The sequence below is a fragment of the Myotis nattereri genome (assembly GCF_964212035.1).
Source record: "Myotis nattereri genome assembly, chromosome: 10".
Lineage (NCBI taxonomy): Eukaryota > Metazoa > Chordata > Mammalia > Chiroptera > Vespertilionidae > Myotis > Myotis nattereri.
Genome location: NC_138085.1, coordinates 6,337,379 through 6,354,542, shown reverse-complemented (window position 1 = coordinate 6,354,542; position 17,164 = coordinate 6,337,379).

Sequence of the window (17,164 nt, the reverse complement as noted above, 5' to 3'; positions counted from 1 at the left end):
GAAGGGAGAGGCAGAGAACACAGATGAGAGGCGCACCAGCCGCCTCCTGCCCACCCCCGTGACATGGAATTGACCACAAAACCCTGCCATGTGCCCTCCCTGGGAACAGATCCAGAAACTTTCAGTGCAAGGGGAGAGGCCAATCCAATGAGCCCCATCAGCTGGGGTTAGACTCAATATATATTTTAACAATACACTTTGATTGATTTCAGGGCGGGACAAAGGGCGAGACAGAAACGTGAACCATGAGAGACAAACATGGATAGGTTGCCTCCTTCACGACCCCTATTGGTGATCCAGTCTGCAACCCAGGCCTGTGCCCTGACCCGGAATCAAACCAACTGTGCACTCCTGCCTGCTTCACAGACGGACGCTCGACCACCGTGCAACACTGGCCAGAGTCAATCATATCTTTCTAAACTTTCCCAAGTGCCAATTTGTGTCCTGAAATGGTCTCAGGAAAGGAAAAATTACTTAATGGGGGGCATTCTACTTCCCTCGCCGTTTAGCTGCATTTGCTATTTGGCCAGAAACAACCAGTAGACTAGCTCTCAACCATACTTAAAATCACTAGGGATAGCAAGAGCATTGCTTTGGTTGCAACAGGAGTAACTCAAAACAACTCCCTCCACTAAACACTTCCTGAATCATTTCCCTTCCTCCATGAGCCCAGTATTTAACTCACCAGTCAAACTCAGCTTAGGGAGAGGCAATGGTTCCACTGGAACAGGACAGTATGGAAACAAGGTACACAGCCCTGGTTCTACCCGAGGGGCCATAGTTCACTGACACCACCACTGGAACAATCTATAATTAAAATGAAAACCACCATGTCAGAAAATTCTAAGCAGAAAAGGACAAAGGAATGCCACTGGTGAGTATTTCAAAAGGAGGCACGCTGTGCAAGAGGGATCCATTCAGTGCTGTGGCCCAATCATCCAAAGCTCATCGTTCTCATGTGAGCAGTACTCTTGCTCTGAGGGGAGACACATTTCCTTCCTTTCATTTCATATTTGCTTTCAAGGAAAACCAGCTGGTCAATACACCAAGCCAACACTCCTCAGGTATCCAACAAGAGAAACCTAAATGTCTCAGTGAATTTTAAGTTTTACTAAATTTGACTTAAAAAAAGGTTTCATTTTAAATTGATATGTGGCTGCCCGACTGGCGTGGCTCAGTGCTTGAGCGTGGACCCCGGAACTAAGAGATCCCCGATTCATTCCCAGTCAGGGCCCGTACTGGGGTTGCGCGCTAGGAGCTATGGGACTGATGATGCTCTCTCATCATTGATGTTTCTCTCTCCCCTTCCCCAGCCTCCTCACCACCCCCACCCCCACCCCCACCCCCGGCTCTCTCTGTTCCCCTTCCCTTCCTCTCTCTGAGATCAATGAAAACATATATGTTTAACCAGTTCTATGTGGATAATATGGACCCTATGAGACAGGGTACTTCAAAACACTAGGCAACTGTTGTGAAACAGTCATCCCTGAGTCTCGGGACACCTTTCCTCCACAAGTCCACACAGAAGAAATGTACGGGGCCCTTAGTGATCACAGTAGAAACAGGAAGTTCTCCATCCGACAGGTCCCCACTGCCCTTCCCCTCACCACCTCCTCCTGGGCTGAGGCACCTCCTTCGGGAGCACTTTGACACTAAACTGCCCCATGTCCCTTGCAATTTGGCCCGTTCTGCCCAAGGGTTCACGCCAGAGTCTCATAGTTGATTTCTGAGACACTAAGTTTCTCCCTGATATAAAGCACAATAGCGAGCAGAGGATTTTTTTCCTCTCGTTGATGCTGGGAGCCTACCCTGACATCACTGAGCAGCTGAATTCAATATTGGATCCACCTACCTGTGGACTTGTTCTTTTGTGAGAAAGACAAGTCCCTACTGTTAGCTTCATCACTATTCTGCTGCTTATAATTCTCAGCTGCCACACTGAATGAGATCCTTAAAACTCCTGAGGGTGGACAAGGTTGTAGCATTTCATGGTACTGCAAAACAACAACAACAACAAACACGAAAACAAAAACAAAAACCGATGGGAGCAGAGAGCAGGACAGGGGAAAGATGGGCGATTCCGGAATGTACACCAGCCTTCCACTGACTCCAGAGTGAGACGTCGGGATACAGGGCATGGCACAGCTCTAAGCTGGGCTGGCAGAGTGTGATGCCAATGAGGATCTCAAAGTGTGACCACAGAAAAGGGGTGAGGCAGAGACAAGACTGCAAAAGAAGCTAAGGTCGGATCATGGACGGCCTGGACGGACACGCTAAGGATTTGGGACTCATTTCTAAAGGCCATAGGAGACCACTGGCAGTTTTCAGAAGAGACATGATCATACTGACATTTTCAAAAGATCCTTCGGGCTGCTGGTAGAGAATGCTTAGGGACCTGGCGATACTAGAGGTTGACAGGTCACAGAGAACACATGGGATCAGGAGGCCCTGAAGTCAATGTGGCTTAGTACTCTTGCTGTTAACCTTGATGGTTTCACACTAGAATCGTCGTATCAGGAATGTCAAGGTGGAAATCTATCCCACTCATGGGACTAGACAGCTTATGTCTAGAAGTTGTAATAAAGTAGCAGGATATGCCGTATGTTTTCTCAGACCAAGACACTCTCCGAACAAAGTGGAGAACATACCAAAACCAAGATTGGTTAAAGTGGTAAGGAAAAGGGTGTGGACTCAGCTTCCAGACAGAACAACCGGTCAGTGGCACAGACAGAGACGCACACACACACAGAAAGCCAGAGAGAGGCTGAGAGCAAGGAAGGGACCTCAAGAACGAGAGTACAAGACAAGTGACAGGACCTGACACCCCATCAGCTGGGCTGTCCTCTATGTTGTTCAGAAGCCAGTTACTGAGCACTCAGCGGACACACAAGGATGTTCCCACCAGGAGGCTGGACTCACTCGAAGCCACTGTGAAGGCCCCTAACGCTTGGACCCACATGAGGCACTTGTCCGAGGCTAAGTTTATAACAAGAGACCACGGTGAGGTTTTAGGCCAGTGAGTGACCATATCTGAATTTCCTGTCCTTTCAAACCCTTAAAGGTACAGACTTGAAAATGAGGCCCACATGAGCAGTGACTTCCCTGAGATCACAGGCTGGGCCCAGGGCTCCTTTGTCTAGTGTTGCATGCTGTGTCCCACTCATTCTTGTCACCTTCCACCTCTATGTTTGTGTACCAGATTCATGGGACACCAGCCCACAGCTGTTAGGGGAATTGTCCCATCTGCACCTGATGACTTCCTATGGAAATGGTGTCTAGCATCATCCTCACTGGGCAGCTTGGGAGCCTGGGGGAGGCCCTGAGAGGCACAGAGGCTTCCCCCAGGGCACAGATCACCTAAGAAAAAGGAGGTGTGAACTCGGCTTTCTCCCCCAAAACCAGGGGCCTCCTTCTTCCCAGGGAGCATGGGGGAGGGCTGTGTTGGATGCTTGTATACAGGTATGGAGATAACATGGGCCAGGAAGGTGAGAGGTCAGCAGCCCAGAGGGGCCATTGGGTGGCCCTGATTGGAGGAAGGGGCACAGGTCATGGAACCTTGAAGGGGTGACCTCACTTCCCTGGGGACAGATCCCCAACAGAAATGGGAACCGTGGTAACCAGGTACCCACATTCTAGAGACAACTGCCTTTCCAGCTCACTTGAGTGGAGAAGGTCAGGAGACCAGGATGTCTCTCTGTTGCTTCCCGTTCTTCCGATGCTCTGGCAAGAAGAAAGCCCAGGGCAAGAGATGTTTCTGTTGCTGGGGAAACAGGCGCAAGCGCCACCACCGAGACCCCTCGCCCTCTGGCAGGAGGCACACACAGGTAACCGAGGGCAGGCCCTTTAAGCTCACACTTGGGTGCCAATTAGGGGTCACACCTGGGGAGCACCACACCTCTTACCCCTCATCCCGGGTGTGTGTGTGTGTGTGTGTGTGTGTGTGTGTGTGTGTGTCCGGGATGGTGAGGGGAAGGAAGCGGGGAATGAGGGATGCTCATCCTGGGCTCAGGAGCAGGTTGGTAAGTGTCAGAAGTCTGGAGGGTGTTGGAGGGTGTGTCATGTTCACTGCCCAGGTCATGGCTCACAGGAAGGGAAGCTGAGTGCTGGGGTCGGAGCTCTGCTACCCACCTGTTAAATCGCAGGGGTGCTCAAGGGGTCATCAACTTCACTCCCTGCCTGGAGGTCTTTGCAGATGCCCCTCTCTGCCTGATCTGGGGAGCAGAATGGGTGGTGGGCATCTTCCCCACTGGTAATGCCCGGGCCCCTCATGCCTCCTGGCCCGGTAGCGGGCTCTGTCTTTGCAGAGCTCCAACAAGGGCAGCGTCGAGGAGCTGGCTGACAGGTTCACTTATGCCCTCAACGGGTACAAAGGACAAGTGCGTCAGGGCAGGAAAACCGTCCAGTGCCAAACTGAGGTGAGAGCTGGCCCACACCCAGGACCCTGAGGTGACTGGGGTGGGACCAGAAGTCAGACTCAAATCTGCGGCCTCAAGTTCTCACAGGCCCACTCCCAAAGTGATCTGCACCTTCAATCCTCCCGACCAGCTCCCTGGTAGGGGAGAAAAGCAGTCTTTCTTCCTGTGTTCTTGGGATCAGAGAGAAAGCATCTGTTGCTGTCTTTGCCTCATGCCCCTTTCAACTGATGAACACCCTGCCCCAAGTACCCTGTGGACCAGCCCCTGCCCGACTGTCCTTGTAGGCCTTCTGCAAGCCTTACACATCATCCCACTTGATAGTGCAGTGTATTTAAAAAAGAAAAAAAAAGGGGGGGGGAGCGGGGGGGCGGTTAGGGGTGTAGGAAGGGATTAAGGTCTTGAATACTTTTCTCTGCAACCTATCACCTCACAGAGGACGACAAACCATTGCAGTGCGGCCAGCTCAGGAGCTGTGGCCTGACCCAACTCCATATCATCCCAACAAGGACAGAGTTTTCTTCAGTCATTCAGGCTTTCACTGTGGCTACACCTTGACACAAATCAATTGTTGCTAGCTCAGCAGGGCTGCCAGGAACATCCTCCCTGTGTCCTCACAGACTAGGTCTGCCATGGCACAGGACCACAGATTGGGTGTAAGGTTCCTGATGCCTCCTGGCTCAGTACCCACTCTGTCTTTGCAGAGCTCCAAGGAGGACATCATTGAGGTGCTGGCCCATGGACCCGACTACACCACCTACGGGGTCAGGGTGCAGGTGCACCAGGCTGATGACACAGACCAGTGCCTGTCTGAGGTGAGAGTTGGCCTCGAGGGTCTCTACACCCAAAACCCCAACACAACCTGGCAGTGCCCAGAACCCACACTCCAATCTGGGGACTCCCCGGGCACCCTCGCAGGACTCTCCCTAGTGTCCCACAGCCCCAAGACAAAGAAATGCGGACACCCACGCCCCCCTCCAGCTACATGGGATGGTAGAGAGACGCTCCTCACATATTTGTAGCAATATCAGAGAGAGAAATGTCGTGTGACTTCACAGTCGACCATGAGCACGTGGGCATTTCGCTGTTTGTGTTGCTTAAACTACACTTGCCACAAATCCTCTGGAGCACTCAGCTCCACTGTCCTTGCAGACCTGGTCCAGTCGGGGAGGTCGTTTGCCCAGCGATGCGGCCTTTCAGTGCTGATGGGCATGGGCCTAATGCAGTTCAGCTGCCATGTTAGCAGTGCTGCCCGGAACACTGATGTGTGTCGGAACGGACTGTGTTAGGTTGCTTGCTTGTGCTGCCATAACATAGGGCCGCACTGGGTGGTGTTAACAGCAGACATTCATTTTCTCACAATTCCGGAGGCTAGAAGTGAGAGGTGGTGCTGTCAGTGGGGCTGGTATCTCCTGAGGGGGTCGCTCCTCAGCTTGTAGATGGCTGTCTTCTCTCTGTGTGTCACATGGACTCCCCTCTGCACTGCCACGTGTCCTCCCCTCCTCTTCTAAGGACACTGGTCAGATTCGATGAAGACCCACACCACTGAATTCACGTCACCTGAATGACTTGCTTGAAGACTAAAACTCAAATGCAGACACATAATCAAGTTCGAGGGGTTGCAAAGTCATGGGATTAGGGGTACACAATTCAGGCCACAGGACATGTAATGTCCCCAGCTGGAGATGAACGCCCACTGCTGGGGGAAGGACGAGCACATGTAAAATTTGAATGGCTGCAGGCAGATTCCAAGCCCAAAGGGCTGTGGCAGGGACGTTGCCAACAGCAGTTTCTGATGATGGCTGCTGCCTTGCTCTCAGCCTGGCCCAGGAAATCTCACTCATTGAAATTTTCACCTGGCCGACGTCAAGGTGTCCAACTCAAACACAGTGTTCCGTCCCTGGCAATTGCCTCATGGGGACACTGAGGCACCTGTCACTTTACACCGATCACCTGGATCAGCTCCTCCCCGAGTCCTCTGGTCAGATTCCTGCCCCGTGATCGCCTTTCTCCCATCTGCAGTCTCCAGGCATTTGCCACCTTGCGGAATCTGCCATCCCCATAATGAGGGTCTTACAATGCCCTTTAATGTAAAAGGATAAAACATAACTTTCTCTTTTGAAGTCAAAGGCTTTCACAGGCCATTTCTACCATGTACACTGTTCCCACGCTGGGGAGGGACAAGGTCCCCACACCCTCTCCACCCATGTCAGTAGCAGGGAAGTCTCTGGCACCTGAGAGGGGATGGCATGCGGGACAGCACCCAGTTCTGACCTGCATGCCCGTGAGCAGGCATCTGATATTTCCTAAGCCTGTGTGTTCTCATCTCTGTAACGAGGACCTTTCTCTGGGACTCACAGGGCCCGGGCTCTCCATATACACTATCACTACAAGGAGGTTTGTGGATCCTCAGCTAAAGGGAAGGGGGCCGTGAGGGGGGAAAGGTGCCGAGAAGGTGGCAATTGTATGAACATGTACGGAACTTCAGTGGCACTTTGAAGGCCTAGAACCTCCTCCAGCCGGGGCACTCCTGTCCCTCCTCTTGCACACGTCCCAGTGGGGCTGGGACCTCCCGACTGAGCTCAGAGCCTCCATCCTTGTGGGATTCACGATCATGCCGCTGACATGGATATCCTTCCTTCTCCCACCCAGTGTGCAGCTGAGCGAACTGGTAACCTGCATGAGTCCTGCAGGATGCAGGCCCTCCAGGAAGGCACCTCGGAGAAGGTGGCCATGGCCATGGTACCAGCTTTCCCGGGGGGAATCGTCCCCCACGTCTCCACGCTGGCCTGCTCCAGAGCCCAACGGTTCCTGGACGAGCTTCTAACTAGGTGAGCACACACTCGTGACTCTGCCCACTGCTAGCTGTGAGGTATGAAAACGTCACCACATCTTCCCGAGTCTCAGGATGCTCCTCTGACAGTGGGCTGCTGTGGGGGGAACCTCATAGCACTACTGTGGGGACAAGCCAGGGCAGGTCTCACCTGCTCCCTGGCTCTGCAGACAGGGAAGCTGGATGTGCGGCGCTTATTGGTGGCAACTCTTTCACTCTGTCCCACGGAAAGAACTATGACACACCCATCAGCGGCCTGTGGCATCAGAGGTTGGAAAAGCACATGCAAAGCAACCTGTTAAGCAGTGTGAGATTTCACCTAGCCGGTCCTGAAACTTGGTGTAGCCACACTGGGGATTTCTGGGGAGAGCACGGGCCCAGGCCCACTCAGATGTATGGCATGCTTCTGGTTGGAGTTTCTTTACTCGACAATGTGCATGCACTTGTGGAGACACTTAGCCTGACTCAAGGAATGAAGCAGACACAATCCCTGGGACTCAGTTCTGGGCATTGGGTCCAGCAGTCACGCTCTCCATCATTCGCAGGTCGTGTCCACCATCCATCAGGGCTGATGCAATCAGAGTGATTTTTCCATCGGGAGGCACACATGCTTACAATGACCGCGCTGACACACCGCAGGACCAAGTCATAAAGTGAGTGGTCTCCGGGTCCAGAAGGAGGGCCCCCAGAGTCAGCATCGTGGGGACTGTGGTGGGTGGGGGGTGGAGAGTGCCTGGCAGAACCCTAATCTTATACATCATCTGATTCCCAAGAAAGGCCTGGGCTCTGGAGTCTTCTATTCCAGGAGGACAGGAGTTAAAGATGACAGTGGGTGGGGTCCCGGGCCTTGTAGACCCAGAGGAGACGCTGTGCTGAGTTGTCCCTCACAGTCCCCTCCCACCCCCCACAGACCCACCCGCTCTGCCTGCCCTTCTCCATATCCATCTCCCCTGACCACGGTGGCCAGGCTCAGAACAGGCCTGTGGTGAGCAGGCTGCTCACAAGTCTGTCTCAGTCCTCAGCCCAGATGCCCAGGGCCTGGAGGGTGGGGGTGGGCAGTGCACTGGACCTTCAGGAGAGCTGCCAGTGGGAAGAAGAGTCTCACACAGACTCCATGTTGAACCTGCTGGATCCCACAACTGCTACAACCAGGACAGCCACACTGGGGCCGGGGGTGGCATGGGGCTGTCCCCTGGCTGGGCAAGGGGGGGCCTGCATAGAGGCTCAGATCTAAACAAGTGTGCCATGGGAGGGCAGAGTGGAAGGAAAGACCAGGACTCAGAATCTGCTGCCCACCTGCCTCTCCCCAGGGCCTTTGCTGCGATGGTGGGGACCTGGCTGGACCACGTCCAGGGTTTGGGGCAGCGCCTTCCTTTCGCCTGCTTCGAGGTAGAGCAGGTCTTGGTGCCCGTCAACTCCCCTGCCTCACACCTGGTGGGCCACGCCCAAAATCTATGGTTGGCGCTGCAGCACCTTGAGCCCACCAAGGCAACTCAACAAGGTGAGGCGGAATGATCATCCGGGCAGATCATCGGGGGAGGGCAGGCTCATGGGCTGGAGTTCCCTTAAAGGCGGTGGCATCTTTCCTGTCTGCACTAAGTCACAGGAAAGCCAGGAGTGTGAGTCAATGTGTCTCTTTCTCCTGCTCCAGGTCCACGCCCAGAGCTCCAGAGCTGTCCGGAGGCAGAGGAAGGGCCCGCTCAGGGGCCAGAGCCTGGTCCAACGAGAGGCCCTGCCCTGGCCAGGCTTGGCCCGAGGCAGTACCTGAAGCCATTATGGAGCCAGCTACTGGCTGCGCTGGAAGCCTTCTCTCGTGCTATCAGAAGAGTTCTAGGCGATTATCTTAAATAATTCAGAGGAATACATCCCAACTGTACATTTATAATAGTAAATAAGGATAATTTCTAAAAGTACCTACCTATTTATGTAGACTATTTCCCATTCAGTTAAATACTCCTTTTGAATAAATAAGTTTGTTTATTAAAAACATGTGTAGATCATGTCTTCTCACGTACATATACATAGTTCCATACACACACACACACACACACACACACACACACACATGCACGTACACATATATGCTGACATGGAAGGTGCTCACTGTATAATACAGTTTTAAAATAAGTTTTGAAACATTTAATTTCCTCTGATAACTACGTATACACTGATAAAATGGGGAAATAAAATCTGGAAATATAGACACCAGAATGTTCACACTGGTGAACTGTCAGCAGTGAAACGACCAGAAGTGACAGTTTCTTCTCATTTTGCTTCATGTATAGGTTCTGGTTGACACAAGGATCATACCTCCAAGATATAGACAGACAGTAGAGAGAGGAAGGGAGAGGCAGAGAACACAGATGAGAGGCGCACCAGCCGCCTCCTGCCCACCCCCGTGACATGGAATTGACCACAAAACCCTGCCATGTGCCCTCCCTGGGAACAGATCCAGAAACTTTCAGTGCAAGGGGAGAGGCCAATCCAATGAGCCCCATCAGCTGGGGTTAGACTCAATATATATTTTAACAATACACTTTGATTGATTTCAGGGCGGGACAAAGGGCGAGACAGAAACGTGAACCATGAGAGACAAACATGGATAGGTTGCCTCCTTCACGACCCCTATTGGTGATCCAGTCTGCAACCCAGGCCTGTGCCCTGACCCGGAATCAAACCAACTGTGCACTCCTGCCTGCTTCACAGACGGACGCTCGACCACCGTGCAACACTGGCCAGAGTCAATCATATCTTTCTAAACTTTCCCAAGTGCCAATTTGTGTCCTGAAATGGTCTCAGGAAAGGAAAAATTACTTAATGGGGGGCATTCTACTTCCCTCGCCGTTTAGCTGCATTTGCTATTTGGCCAGAAACAACCAGTAGACTAGCTCTCAACCATACTTAAAATCACTAGGGATAGCAAGAGCATTGCTTTGGTTGCAACAGGAGTAACTCAAAACAACTCCCTCCACTAAACACTTCCTGAATCATTTCCCTTCCTCCATGAGCCCAGTATTTAACTCACCAGTCAAACTCAGCTTAGGGAGAGGCAATGGTTCCACTGGAACAGGACAGTACGGAAACAAGGTACACAGCCCTGGTTCTACCCGAGGGGCCATAGTTCACTGACACCACCACTGGAACAATCTATAATTAAAATGAAAACCACCATGTCAGAAAATTCTAAGCAGAAAAGGACAAAGGAATGCCACTGGTGAGTATTTCAAAAGGAGGCACGCTGTGCAAGAGGGATCCATTCAGTGCTGTGGCCCAATCATCCAAAGCTCATCGTTCTCATGTGAGCAGTACTCTTGCTCTGAGGGGAGACACATTTCCTTTCTTTCATTTCATATTTGCTTTCAAGGAAAACCAGCTGGTCAATACACCAAGCCAACACTCCTCAGGTATCCAACAAGCGAAACCTAAATGTCTCAGTGAATTTTAAGTTTTACTAAATTTGACTTAAGAAAAGGTTTCATTTTAAATTGATATGTGGCTGCCCGACTGGCGTGGCTCAGTGCTTGAGCGTGGACCCCGGAACTAAGAGATCCCCGATTCATTCCCAGTCAGGGCCCGTACTGGGGTTGCGCGCTAGGAGCTATGGGACTGATGATGCTCTCTCATCATGGATGTTTCTCTCTCCCCTTCCCCAGCCTCCTCACCACCCCCACCCCCACCCCCACCCCCGGCTCTCTCTGTTCCCCTTCCTTCCTCTCTCTGAGATCGATAAAAACATATATGTTTAACCAGTTCTATGTGGATAATATGGACCCTATCAGACTGGGTACTCAAAACAGTAGGAAACCGTTGTGAAACAGTCATCCCTGAGTCTCGGGACACCTTTCCTCCACAAGTCCACACAGAAGAAATGTACGGGGCCCTTAGTGATCACAGTAGAAACAGGAAGCTCTCCATCCGACAGGTCCCCACTGCCCTTCCCCTCACCACCTCCTCCTGGGCTGAGGCACCTCCTTCAGGAGCACTTTGACACTAAACTGCCCCATGTCCCTTGCAATTTGGCCCGTTCTGCCCAAGGGTTCACGCCAGAGTCTCATAGTTGATTTCTGAGACACTAAGTTCCTCCCTGATATAAAGCACAATAGCGAGCAGAGGATTTTTTTCCTCTCGTTGATGCTGGGAGCCTACCCTGACATCACTGAGCAGCTGAATTCAATATTGGATCCACCTACCTGTGGACTTGTTCTTTTGTGAGAAAGACAAGTCCCTACTGTTAGCTTCATCACTATTCTGCTGCTTATAATTCTCAGCTGCCACACTGAATGAGATCCTTAAAACTCCTGAGGGTGGATGAGGTTGTAGCATTTCATGGTATTACAAAACAACAACAACAACAACAAACACGAAAACAAAAACAAAAAACGATGGGAGCAGAGAGCAGGACAGGGGAAAGATGGGCGATTCCGGAAAGTACACCAGCCTTTCACCGACTCCAGAGTGAGACATCGGGACACAGGGCATGGCACAGCTCTAAGCTGGGCTGGCCGAGTGTGATGCCAATGAGGATCTCAAAGTGTGTCCACAGAAAAGGGGTGAGGGAGAGACAAGACTGCAAAAGAAGCTAAGGTCGGATCATGGAGGGCCTGGACACACACGCTAAGGATTTGGGACTCATTTCTAAAGGCCATAGGAGACCACTGGCAGTTTTCAGAAGAGACATGATCATATTGACATTTTCAAAAATCCTTCGGCCTGCCGGTAGAGAATGCTTAGGGACCTGGCGATACTAGAGGTTGACAGGTCACAGAGCACACATGGTATCAGGAGGCCCCGAAGTCAATGTGGCTTAGTACTCTTCTGCTCACCTTGATTGCTTCACACTAGAATCATCGTATCAGGAATGTCAAGGTGGAAATCTATCCCACTCATGGGACTTGACAGCTTATGTCTAGAACAGCCGTGGGCAAACTATGGCCTGCGGGCCGGATCCGGCCCATTTGAAATGAATAAAACTATTGAAATAAAAGACTGTACCCTTTTATGTAATGATGTTTACTTTGAATTTATATTAGTTCACACAAACACTCCATCCATGCTTTTGTTCCGGCCCTCTGGTCCAGTTTAAGAACCCATTGTGGCCCTGGAGTCAAAAAGTTTGCCAACCCCTTTTCTAGAAGTTATAATAAAGTAGCAGGATATGCAGTATCTTTTCTCAGACCAAGACACTCTCAGAACAAAATGGAGCACTTACCAAAACCAAGATTTACTAAAGTGGTAAGAAAAAGGGGGTGGACTCAGCTTCCAGACAGAACAACAGGTCATTGGCACAGACAGAGACGCACACACAGAGAGAAAGGGAGAGAGAGGCTGAGAGGAAGGAAGGGACCTCAAGAACGAGAGTACAAGACAAGTGACACGACCTGACACCCCATCAGCTGGGCTGTCCTCTATGTTGTTTAGAAGCGAGTTTATAACATAGAGTCCAAACATAACCGAAATACAAGCAAATGTCACCATACTGTTCAAAAAACCTTTAATGACACAGATGCTTACCTTGATCAAGTGTGCATACTTCTTAAGTTGTTCTGAAAAGTATTGTGTAATCCTTCCAGTAATGACCTAAGTAAAACTCCATTTTTAAGTCCCTACAACAACAAGAACATATAAAATACAAATAACTAGGAAGGTATTCCAATATTTACCCCCAACAGCGTTCATCAATAGAACTTTCCCATTTAAAAACATACTTATGAGAAAAAAGATAATCAAATCCAGAGCCCCTTTATTCTATTTCTGGACTTTCCTGTGCCCAGTATTGTAAGTGCAACCTCAACTACTTTTGCTAGACAGATTTTGTGCAGGTGAAACTACTGTAAAAACACTGTGATCTCGGTTCTCTTCCATTACCTATTGGCTGTTGATCTTGAACAAACAATCTCTAGAGCCTCAATATTTTCTTCCAGAAAATGGGGAAATACCAGTTAATTCACTGTGAAGTTTTAAAACTAAATAAAATATGTGAAAAATACCAGAGCCCATTATTAGGGTTGAAAATCATTTCATTATAAAACAGTTTTCATGATAGTAATGATCTGTCCTAAGAGAAATAAAAAAAAAAATTAAAAGTGCCATGTCTCAGAATACAACTTCTTTATCTCAAGGAAGATCACAAAAATTAGAAAACGTTCTGTAATATTAACTCAGATGTTGATATTTTTATTCCATTCAATTTTAGTATCAAGGGTCACAATACCCAAGTGTGTGACCTTTAGAATTCAGCGTTAAACAGAGTGCTGGCCAGGCTGGGAGAGTGCAGTGTCAGCACCATTTAAACGCAGAGCCACCAGGAACCTGAGAGACACAGAAGGCGACAGCACAGGTGCAGCCTAGCCCACAGCGAACCAAGCGTCATGGTCTTGGAAACACACTCTGACAGGTTTTCTCATCACTGATGGGGTCATGGTTCCCTGGCCTTGTTGACAGTTTATGTAGCTAAACTGCAATTCTCTGAACTGTAAGCACTACTAGAATGTAGGTATTGTTACAGCATAGCAGGTATTGTTATAGACCTTCATCCACAGTGCAGGCAGTCAGTTTGTCAACATGAAATGCTCTTCGGGTCACCCCCAGTGTTTACCCTGTTTCCTGGCTTCCTGCTGATCTTAGGACAAAGGTGACTCACAAGCCCTTACATAGCCAGTATCTTCAAACAATTCTGTGTTTTGCAAAAAATGCTCTGGGTTCCTAAGGCCAACGTCTGAGTCACCTGAGCACTCCTGGAAGTTTTCACTCTACACACAGTATTTACCTTGCCAACTGAACAAGGGGGGCGGGGGGGTCAACAAGTGAATGAATTCCTTCTCCCATCAGAGTATTCCATTTAGGCTCCTCAGAGACCCAGTGAAGTAGGAAAAAGATTGCAGGTATGTGAGAGAAGTGTAGAAGTATCCAGACTAAGATTCTGTGACAAGTCTTCATCCTTCATCTGAGAAACTTTCCAAAGGATTCAGACATAAAGATCTGTTCAAAAGGTGAGACTCAACCTTCTGGTGGTGGTCTGAATTCAGTAAATACTCCCAATCCCGAGAAGAAGAAACAGATATTGATTTTTTAAATCATGCCTCCTTGTAATTAGGGGGGTGGGAGTGATCAAGGAGGGGTCGATGGGGGGAGAAGGAGACATATGTAATACTTTAAACCAGTGTTAAACTCAACCTTCCTAATGCCGCGACCCTTTAATATAGTTCCTCATGTTATGTTGAACCCAATTTCACTGTTACAAATTGAACATAATTAAAGCATAGTGATTAATCACAAAAACAATATGTAATTATATATGTGTTTTCCCATGGTATTAGGCGACCCCTGTGAAAGGGTCATTCGACCCCTAAAGGGCTCACGACCCACAGGTTGAGAACCGCTGCTTTAAACAATAAAAAAATTCAATTAAAGCAATTCAAGTTCCATTTTCACATTAAGTTGATCTAAGAATATGAAAAAAAAAATCACAATGCTGGCCCAGCAGGTGTGGCTCAGTGGTTGAGCATCAATCCATGAACCAAGAGGTCATGGTTCAATTCCTGACCAGGGCACATGCCCAGGTTTCTGGTTTTATTCCCAGGAGGGAGTGTGCAGGAGGCAGCCAACTGATGATTCTCTCTCATCAAGGATATTTCTATCTCTCTCCCTCTCCCTTCCTGTCCCTGAAATCAATGAAAACATTTTAAAAATTAAGTAATCACAATGCTGGAAAATGAAAGGAATATCAAAACACCTAAATGACTTTAGTGATCTTCTAAATCCTCTGTTGTCATTTCCAGTCTCCAAAGCACTTACTCCAGGAGATTTGAGGCTCTTTGTTGTCATTTCCACAGTCTCCACAGCACCTTATACGGAAAGAGATGTGGACTCTTCCTTTAATGAATGATATAAAAATGCTTAGACAAAACCACCATTATTCATTTTGTTTTGAACAACAAAAAAAGAGGTATACATTTGGAATCAAAAAGTTCAATAAAATTCCAAAAAGAAACTTATTGTAGGCTTTTTCAGACTTACCCTGTGATATGATAAATGCCTAAAATTAAAACAAAATGCTTATCTAAGAATTGCATCTAAATAATAGCCTATTAACAAGTAATATCTAAATAAGAATTGTGGTGAGCTAGAAGGGGACAATGAAAAAGGGGGGACATCTATAATACTTTCAAAAGGAAAGATTTTAAAAATAAATAAATAAATAATTATGACATATAGCTATATACTACCTCTCACCAGCTCAACACATGCACCATGGGAACTAAAAAAGGTAAAATAAAATTAAACAAATTAATGATAAATATAAGATAAAGTATGTGTGTAAATAAATTTTAAGAAAAGAGTAGACAAAAATTTAAAAATCTACTAGCTAGAAGCCTTGCCACAAAAGTGACCTCAAACCGTGGCTCAACCTGTATTGACCTTATGTCCTTTATAAAACTAAAGATTACCAGAAGAGCTATTCATAACCTACAGGTTTCTTAATGATCTTATCATTCTTAGACAGTCAGAAAAATATCTTTAGAAAAACTAAACTTTCCCTTTCATCTTACAAAACATAAACTAGGAAATGCCATTCAACTTTCACTAGCATGCCTAACAATCACTTACTTGAAATTATTTCATGGTATTTTATGGGTTTTTTAATTGTGGTTAAATATACATAATGTAAAATTTACCATTTTAACCATTTTGTGGTGTACAAATTCAGTACCATTAAATACATTCATTCATAAAGTTGTGTAACCTCAATGCTATCCATTTCCAGAACTTTTCCATTACCCAAACAGAAACTGCCAATTCAACAACTCCCCCGTTCTCCCTCCCTCAGCTTCTATTATATTTTCTGTCCTTATGAATTTACCTATTCAAAGCAAAGTACCCCATGAAGGTGGAATTATACAGTATTTATGTTATGTTGGGTATAACATCCTCAAGGTTCATCCATGTTGTAGCACATCTAAGAATTTCCTTCATTTTAAAGGCTAAATATTTCATTGTAGGCATATACCACATATTGTATATCCAGTCATCTCTCCATACACACTGGGGTTGTTTCCAATTTCAACTATTGTGAATAATGCTGCTATGAACACTGGTGTTCGACTGAGTCCCTGCTTTCAAAACTTTTCTTTTTATTTCAACATTTTCTTATTAAGGAATTACATATGTCCTTATCCCCCCATTGCCCCCCACCCCACTCCCGTTCATGACCTCACTCCCCTGGGTCTGTGTCCATTGGTTATGCTTATATGCATGTATACAAGTCCTTTGGTTGACCTTGATCCCTTACTCCCACCCTCCCCTACCTTCCCTCTGAGGTTTGAGCACCTGATCGATGCTTCTGTCTTTTGTGTATATATAATCAAAAGGGGAATTGTTGGATCATATGGTGATTCTAGGTTTAACTCCCCCCCCTAATTTATCTTGAAATTTATTGTTGAAATTATTATAGATGTCCCTTTCTATCCCCCATTCATCCCATCCACCCTGCCTAGGTTTAATATTTTGAGAAACAGCAAATGGTTTCCCACAGTGGCATTTTTTACTTTTCCACCAGTAATCACAGGGTTCCAGTATCGACATCCTCACTTATTTTTTTCATTGTTTAATAAATCAGTCATCTCACTAGGTATGACATGGTATCTCACTGTGGTTTTGATTTGCATTTGCCTAATGATTAAACATGCTGAGCACTGTTTCATGTGCTCATTGGCCATGTACATATCTTTAGAGAAATGTCCGTTCAAGCCCTCTGTCCAGTTTTAAATTGAATTGTCTGATCTGTGGTTGTTGAATTTAGGAAAAACCGGCATTAGAGCTGCACTCCCACCTGAAATGTCTCAAATCTACACTGTACCTATTATTGACTCAGCTTCCTTTTATGAAATCCCATCGTCCCAGTCTCTAAAAGCAGATAGCA